At 42.5% G+C, this 7,834-nt stretch overlaps 1 long non-coding RNA gene across 1 annotated transcript; it reads right to left on the bottom strand.

The window, feature by feature from the left end:
• Positions 1-1,635: 1,635 nt before the first annotated feature.
• Positions 1,636-7,511, bottom strand: LOC138774057 (uncharacterized). Its single transcript, XR_011360244.1, has 3 exons — positions 7,338-7,511; positions 2,016-6,098; positions 1,636-1,779 (listed from the first exon to the last, which is right to left on the bottom strand). It is a non-coding gene; the product is annotated as an uncharacterized lncRNA (long non-coding RNA).
• Between the last annotated feature and the right edge of the window lie 323 nt (positions 7,512-7,834).

Raw genomic sequence — 7,834 nt, 5'->3', positions numbered from 1 at the left:
TTTTCACCTCCTCCATCTTCCCGGTAAGGGAAGTAGTGCTCGCTGCAATAGCCTCCAGTACGGAGGTAAGCTGTGCCGATACCTCTTTTAGAGTGGGTTCCGGCTGCTCCTCTCCATCAGAGGCCTCGCTGTGCTCCGAGCTCGGCGCCTGTGAAGAGCCGGTGCCATCTTGGGCCTCCTTACGGGCAAACTCCACCAGCGGCTCCGCCGCTGCCAATTGCTCTCTAGTGGGGCTCATCTTGCAGATGCAGGTAACCAGTGTGCTCAGGATCAGTTCAGGATAATGGATTAGCGGGGTTCTCACAGAGCAGCTCTCACATGCGTCTGCTCTCCTCGCTGTCCAGGCCACGCCCCCAGCAGAGTACACTTCTACACTGGACAAGGCCTCTGTCAACCCCTTTACTCTTCTCTCACTACTGCACAAATCTCTTCTTACAAGCACCTTGTGTCTACCTCAACTACAGGCACCTAAGTATCTTGCAAGATTGTATTTTTGTATTGCACTAAACTGCATTCCTTAGAACGTACTAAGTGTATTGCACTACATTCTCCCAAGTAAACTGTTCTATTTTTCTAATGTATTGGGGTGGGTCCTATACTACTCCAGGTTACCGTGAAAAGTGCCCAAGTGACCTTAGGCCCACTCATCTAGCACACCACCATACTAGCTGACCCGGCAGGGAGAGTACCAAAACAGGTTGTCCCAATAGGCTTTTTCTGCGGCCCCTGGACTTGTGCGATGACATCACTGCGCTGCTGATGTCGGGTATCCGCTCAAATATTCACAGGCCACAGGCTGAACACTGCCTTTGGCTTACAACATTATAATATGGGCAGTTCAAGCGGCTGTCCAGACCACCCATATTATAATTTAATGCAATGTCGACGGGCCAGATATAGTTCAAATTAAATTACATTAAGGGCCAAAAATAACGGCCTGCGGGCTAGAGTTTGACATGCCTGGACTAGACAGTCTAAAAGCCCTATTACATGAAGTGATTATCATTTAAAAATTCGATATAACAACCTAAAATGAGCGATTATCTTTCCGTGAAATAACACCCAACGATCAAATGACGAATGAAAAATAGTTAATTTCTGATTTTTAACATATTGAAAAATTTTCGTTGGTAGTTCACCGATCGTTCGCACATCTGTTTTTGTAATAAGCCGTTCACTGATAAAACATGTGAGTCATCCTGAGGAACGTAAAAACGATCGCTCATAACAGTAATCTGGGAATATAATAACCTCAGAATCGTTTGCTACAAAATCGCTAGTTTTCATTAGCGGCCGATCGTTATTGGAAATCTTTAAATGATAATCGCTATGTGTAATATGGGTTTAAGTATGCACTAGATTTATCACACAGTGCCCCCTGCTGCCACCTCTGTCCGTGTGAGGAACTGTCCAGAGGACTGAAGTGTAAAGTCTATTGGGACCTTTAAACCAAGTTAACAAAACTGAAGATCTCGGGATCATTTTATAATATAGATGGTGAAATGGGAAATTTAGAAAATATCACCAAAAATTCTTCCACATTCATGAGCTCTCAGATTCAATAAAACAAATGACACAAATGAAGCATTTAGTGTTTTTTTACAATACAATATTTATTTACAATAATCCGGCATCTTTCTGGATGGTAGGATTGCATCTGAAGAGCGTAGGATCTTCTTCCATCACACTTGGTCGAACAACCACTTCTGAATGGACGTTCATAGTTGCGTGGTAATCCAAGCTCCAGATACTGTTCAACCATCCTCCAGTTTAAGATTACTGTAAAAAAAAATAAAAAATGAAACATTGTCAGCAGAAAAAAACTAGTCCATCTAGTCCGCACTTTATTTCCTTTACTATTATCCTCGGATAGCTATATGTGTATCCTGGACAGGTTTACATTCACTTACAGAACATTTACTAACCACATCTGCTTAGAGGCTGTTCCAAGCATCTACTAAGCTTTCAGTACAGCCATATTTTCTCATATTGCTTCTGATCTTTCCCCAACTAACCTCAGATTGTGTCCACTTGTTCTTGTGTTCAATTTGTTATTAAGGGCCAGAGGAACATCACAGGAACACCACAGAAGCTTTTAGTGCCGTCCAGAGCGCAGTTTCTCTCTTCAGCTCAACATAAAAGAGAAACATTAAAAGATAGTTAGATCTTTCAATAGCACACACTACAAATGTCACACAAACAGCCAAATCTACACTGCCACATGTACTGTCTTAGGGGGGGTTCACACTACGGAATTCTCGCGGACAATGTCCGCGGAATTCCGTCAGGTGTCCGCCCGCACATCTGGGCGCCGTGACATGACACTTCTTTCAGTGGATCGCGGAATACGCCGGCCCATAGAATGGTGTCTATGGAGCCGGCGGAAAAGCGTGTGCCCGTGCGGGCGGACAGCTGACAGAATTCCGCAGACATTGTCCGCGAGAATTCCGTAGTGTGAACCCGCCCTTATATACGATCCGTTTTTTTTTTGTGACATCACCAAGCTCCTCTTGCCAGAAATATCCTGCCTGATAGAAATGACTGTAGAAAGACCCCCAGTTGACCAGGTGACCTTTTTTGGGGGGTTGGGCCAGCTTCTGACATCATTTTTGCCATCCACTCTTTTCTCTTCACTACACCTTTTTTTGTGGATCCGCAAACAATGGATAAAAATACGGATTCAAAACAAATGATTTTTTGCGGATTGTGGATGAAAAATAGAGGATCCAGATTTTCCCCCATGGAGGGTAGTCCTCTATCCCCGGTCCTCTTGTTCAATCTTCTCGCCACAGCATCTTCTTGCATAATGGAAACCACAGCTACTTCTAGCACATGATCACAGACATACGCCACAACTATCATACAGCATACATCATTCACATGTGCAATATTTAGAAGATTAGCCTGTATTTAGAAATGATGGGTATAATCATATATCCATCATTCTCTTTAGCTGGCATCTTGCCCTTGGAGAGTAGTGATCTGTCCCAGGTCTTCTTGTTCCATCTTTTTTTTCTTCACGACATCTTCTTGCAGAACGGAAACCACAGCTACTTCTAGCACATGATCACAAACGCCACAGCTAGCGTACAGCATACATCATTCACATGTGCAATATTTAGAAGACCGTTTGTGGTGAGACATGATAGGTTGGATGGGACACCCATCATTCTCTTTAACTGTTTGTTTTTTTTTTGTCCATGGACGGTAGTCCTGTGTCCCAGGTCATCTTGTTCAATCTACTTTCTGGCCACAGCATCTTCTTGCAGCTACTTCTAGCACATGATAACAGACAAAGGCCACAACTATCATACAGCATACAACATTCACATGTGCAATATTTGGGAGCCTGTGTTGAGAAATGATAGGTTTAGCTGGCATCTTATCCTTGGAGAGTAGTCATCTCTCCCTGGTCTTCTTGTTCTATCTTCTTTCTGGCCACAAAATCTTTTCTCAGAACAGACACCTCTTCTAGCACATGATCACAGACATACGCCACAACTAGTATACAGCATACAACATTCACATGCGCAATATTTGGAAGACAGTCTGTGGTGAGAAATCATGGGTATATTTAAATACCTATTTTTCGTTTTAGCTGACTTCTTGCCCGAGGAGAGTAGTCCTCTGTCCCAGGTCTTCTTGTTCCATCTTCTTTCTGGCCACAGAATCTTCTTGCAGAACGGAAACCACAGCTACTTCTAGCACAAAATCACAGACATACCCCACAACTATCATACAGCATACATCATTCACATGCGCAATATTTGAGAGGCAGTCTGTGGTGAGAAATCATGGGTATAATCACATATCTGTTATTCTTTTTAGTTGACATCTTGCCCTTGGTGAGTCGTCATCTGTCCCAAGTCTTCTTGTTCTATCTTCTTTCTTGCCATGGCCTCCTCTTGCAGAACAGAAACCACAGCTACTTCTAGCACATGATCACAGATATACGCCACAACTATCATACAGCATACAACATTCACATGTGCAATATTTGAGAGGCAGTCTGTGGTGAGAAATAATGAGTATGGTCAAATACCCATTTTTCTTTTTAGCTGGCTTATTACCCATGGAGGGAAGTCATCTGTCCTAGCTCTTTTTGTTCTAGCTTCTTTCTGGCCAAGGCATCTTCTTGCAGAACTAGATCCACAGCTACTTCTAGCACATGAATACAGACATTCACCACAACTATCATGCAGCATACAGCATTCACATGTGCAATATTTAGAACATAGCATGTGGTGAGTATAATCACATACCCATCATTCTCTTCAGCTGGCATCTTGTCCATGGAGGATAGTCCTCTGTCCCAGGTCTTCTTGGTCTATCTTCCTTCTGGCCAAGGCATCTTCTTGCAGAACAAGATCCGCAGCTACTTCTAGCACATGATCACAGACATACACCACATGTATCATACAGCATACATCATTCACATGTGCAATATTTAGAAGATAGCCTGTGGTAAGAAATAATGGGTATACTACCATACCCAACTTCATCCTTAGCTGGCTTGCTCATAGAAAGTAGTCATCTGTTCCAGGTCTTCTTGTTCTATGTTCTTTCTGGCCACAGAATCTTCGTGCAGAACAGGATCCACAGCTCCTTCTAGCACATGATCACAGACATACGCCACAACTATCATACAGCATACAACATTCACATGTGCCATATTTGTAAGATAGCCTGTGGTGAAAAATGATGGGTATAATTAAATACCCATTTTTCTTTTTAGCTGACTTTTGGCCCATGGAGAGTAGCTGTCTTTTAGTTCAATCTTCTTTCTGGCCACTGCCTCTTCTTGCAGAACGGGATCCACAGCTACTTCTAGCACATGATCACAGACATACGCCACCACTATCATACAGCATTCATCATTCACATGCGCAATATTTAAAAGATAGCCTGTGGTGAGAATGAATGGGTATAATAGCATACTCATCTTTATCTTTAGCTGGCTTGTTGTCCATGGAGGGTAGTCCTCCGCCCCAGGTCTTCTTGTTCTATCTTCTTTCTGGCCACCACATCTTCTGTCAAAACGGAAACCACAGCTACTTCTAGCACATGATCACAGACATACGCCACAACTATCATACAGCATACTACATTCACATGTGCAATATTTGGGAAGTAGCCTGTGGTTAGAAATGATGGGTTTGATAACAGTCTTTACCTTTCTTCTTCTCCCATGTCTTCTATTTCAATGATGGGCACTATAACAGTCTTTATCTCTAGCTGGCATATTGCCCTTGCCCCTGGACTTTTATCTGATTTTTGTTCTCTCCAATACAGTGTTTTACAAATAGAAAGCCTAGATCGTGTGCCATGTTTAGTTGTGGTTTTCTTTTTCTTTTACCCAATGATGTACTGATCGGATTATTATTTTATATTGACCAACAAATTATACAAAAATGATACTATGGCTACCCCAGCACATGACCACAGATAATATGTCATCTATCCCCTCATAAATAACATTGGTACAAACATAAGGCTATGCTTACAGGTAGCTTTAATTTTTATTTTTTTTGTTTGCAGCAAATTCCATTATTCGCAATAAAATGGAGCTAATTAACACTATTAACAAAATAAAAATTTAGACTGGTGCAAACTGCTCACAGCAGCCAATCACAGCTCTGGTTCATTTTATCAGAGCTGAAAGCTGAGCTGTGATTGGTTGCTGTGGGCAGTTTGGGCCAGTCTAAATTGTGTGCCTAAGGCTTGTTTTTTGGAAAAGAACCGACACTGATTGCAATTAAATCAATGTCTATTCTTTTCTGCAGCCGCGGCATTGCATTGAATTCAATGTAATGCCGCCCACTGTGTTCCAACTTCATCATTTTAACATCCGTTTTTCAGATTGGACGTTAAAATAAAGAACATGCCTATTAACAATAGCTGTTCACACAATGTAAAACACGTCCAGCAGCCGTACTTTACATTGTGGTCAATGGATAATTGAATTGCGGGCATTTGTAACACTGTTGCAAAGGCGACCAGTGTACAGAGCAGAATTGCCCAATCCCCTCCCAGTAATGTTGGATTGACGTCACCTGTAGTCTTTGCCCCAGGATTGTTCTCTCTCCAGCGCTCCGCAGCTTTAAAAGAAAGAGGAAACATTTGTATTAAAACTGTTAACAGAACAGTAAAGAAAAAATGCATACCAGCGCTGCCGTTCAGGACCCTAGGAAAGTTGTGTGAAGCAAAGTACTGGGCAATATGGCTATCTGCACGCCAAATGTGAGATGCAAGGTGCTTATTATAAAATGATGCCGTTCCGCGCTATGTATTGATTGGTCCCTGGGCACTCTAAATATCAGCTAGAGGGGCTAAAATGGTGAACAAGAAGCAATATACTGCAATGCTAATGTCTCCTGTGATATTGTAGCAATGACAGATGCAGATGGATTGTATCACAGTTACAATGAATAGTGGTATGGTATCAAACAGACTGACCTGCTCCGTGATGAGGATTGACCTGCTCCGTGATGAGGATAATTGTGTTGAAGATGATATGAGTGATAGTAATATCCAGATAGGGGTCAGCAGGTGGGTGAGTAGTCCATGATGTCCAATTTTTGTATATCCATAGAGTTATCTCCAAAAAGAACAAATAGTACTTCTTCTGGCAGGTGGCGCGCTCCGGCCGGTAGTGTGCACACTCCTGCCAAGCGGTGAATTCAGTCACTGACAGACTGGTCACGCAGAGCACCACCTGCAGAGCGCCACCTGCCAGAAGAAGTATTATTTGTTCTTTTTGGAGATAACTCGTTGAAGTTACAAAAATTGGACATCATGGACTACTCACCCACCTGCTGACCCCTATCTGGATATTACTATCACTCATATCATCTTCAACACAATCATCCTCATCACGGAGCAGGTCAATCTGTTTGATACCATACCAATATTCATTGTAACTGTGATCCAATCCATCTGCATCTGTCATTGCTACAATATCACAGGAGACATTAGCATTGCAGTATATTGCTTCTTGTTCACTATTTTAGCCCCTCTAGCCGATAGTGTTTAACAGAACAACTGTGGTTCCCATAGAGACCAATCAGAGCCCAGCTTTCATTTTATAGCAAACATTATCATTAAAAGTCTGGTGTATCTCAGTGTAATACATGTGTGTGTAACCTGGATATAAGAAGAAATGTTATACTGCCTGTGTCTATAACTATAGCTGGTGGAGTCCCAGTACAGCCACATCCAGTAACTGCGCACAGCAATAGCGTTTCATCCCTTTAATAGAAAACATTATAGGTTGTATCTTACACCTGCCCCTCCCCCATTATCTATCACTCATCCCCACCCGGCCTAGATAGACCCACCTGTATTGTAGTTCAGTCTTCACCCTGTGGTACTCCAGCATACACATGTAGGTCGTTGTTCCAGTCATGTCCCAGGAGGAGATGTCTGTGTAGCAGGAGATGGAGGACGCTCCTGTGATGTATATAGTGTGCTGTGGTTTCTCTGGTGGCAGCAAGCTGTGGATGACATCTGTCTATTTGATCCCTGTTGTCATGTTAACCAGAGGCATGGTGACATCACTTTGTTTATACCACTATTGTGGCAGCCAATCAGATTAGTGCTTATAGGTTTGACAATAGAAGCAATGATCTGATTGGTTGCTAGGGTCAATACCTGGGGCAGCCAATCAGATTAGTGCTTATAGGTTTGACAATAGAAGCAATGATCTGAATGGTTGCTAGGGTCAATACCTGGGGCAGCCAATCAGATTAGTGCTTATAGGTTTTCCAATTGAAGCAATGATCTGATTGGTTGCTATGGTCACATGATAGTTTTTTTTGTCCCTGTTACAACATCT

This window comes from Dendropsophus ebraccatus, chromosome 15 (assembly GCF_027789765.1).
Source record: "Dendropsophus ebraccatus isolate aDenEbr1 chromosome 15, aDenEbr1.pat, whole genome shotgun sequence".
NCBI lineage: Eukaryota > Metazoa > Chordata > Amphibia > Anura > Hylidae > Dendropsophus > Dendropsophus ebraccatus.
The sequence above is the reverse complement of the archived record's forward strand: the minus strand, read 5'-3'. Positions and strand labels throughout refer to the sequence as shown.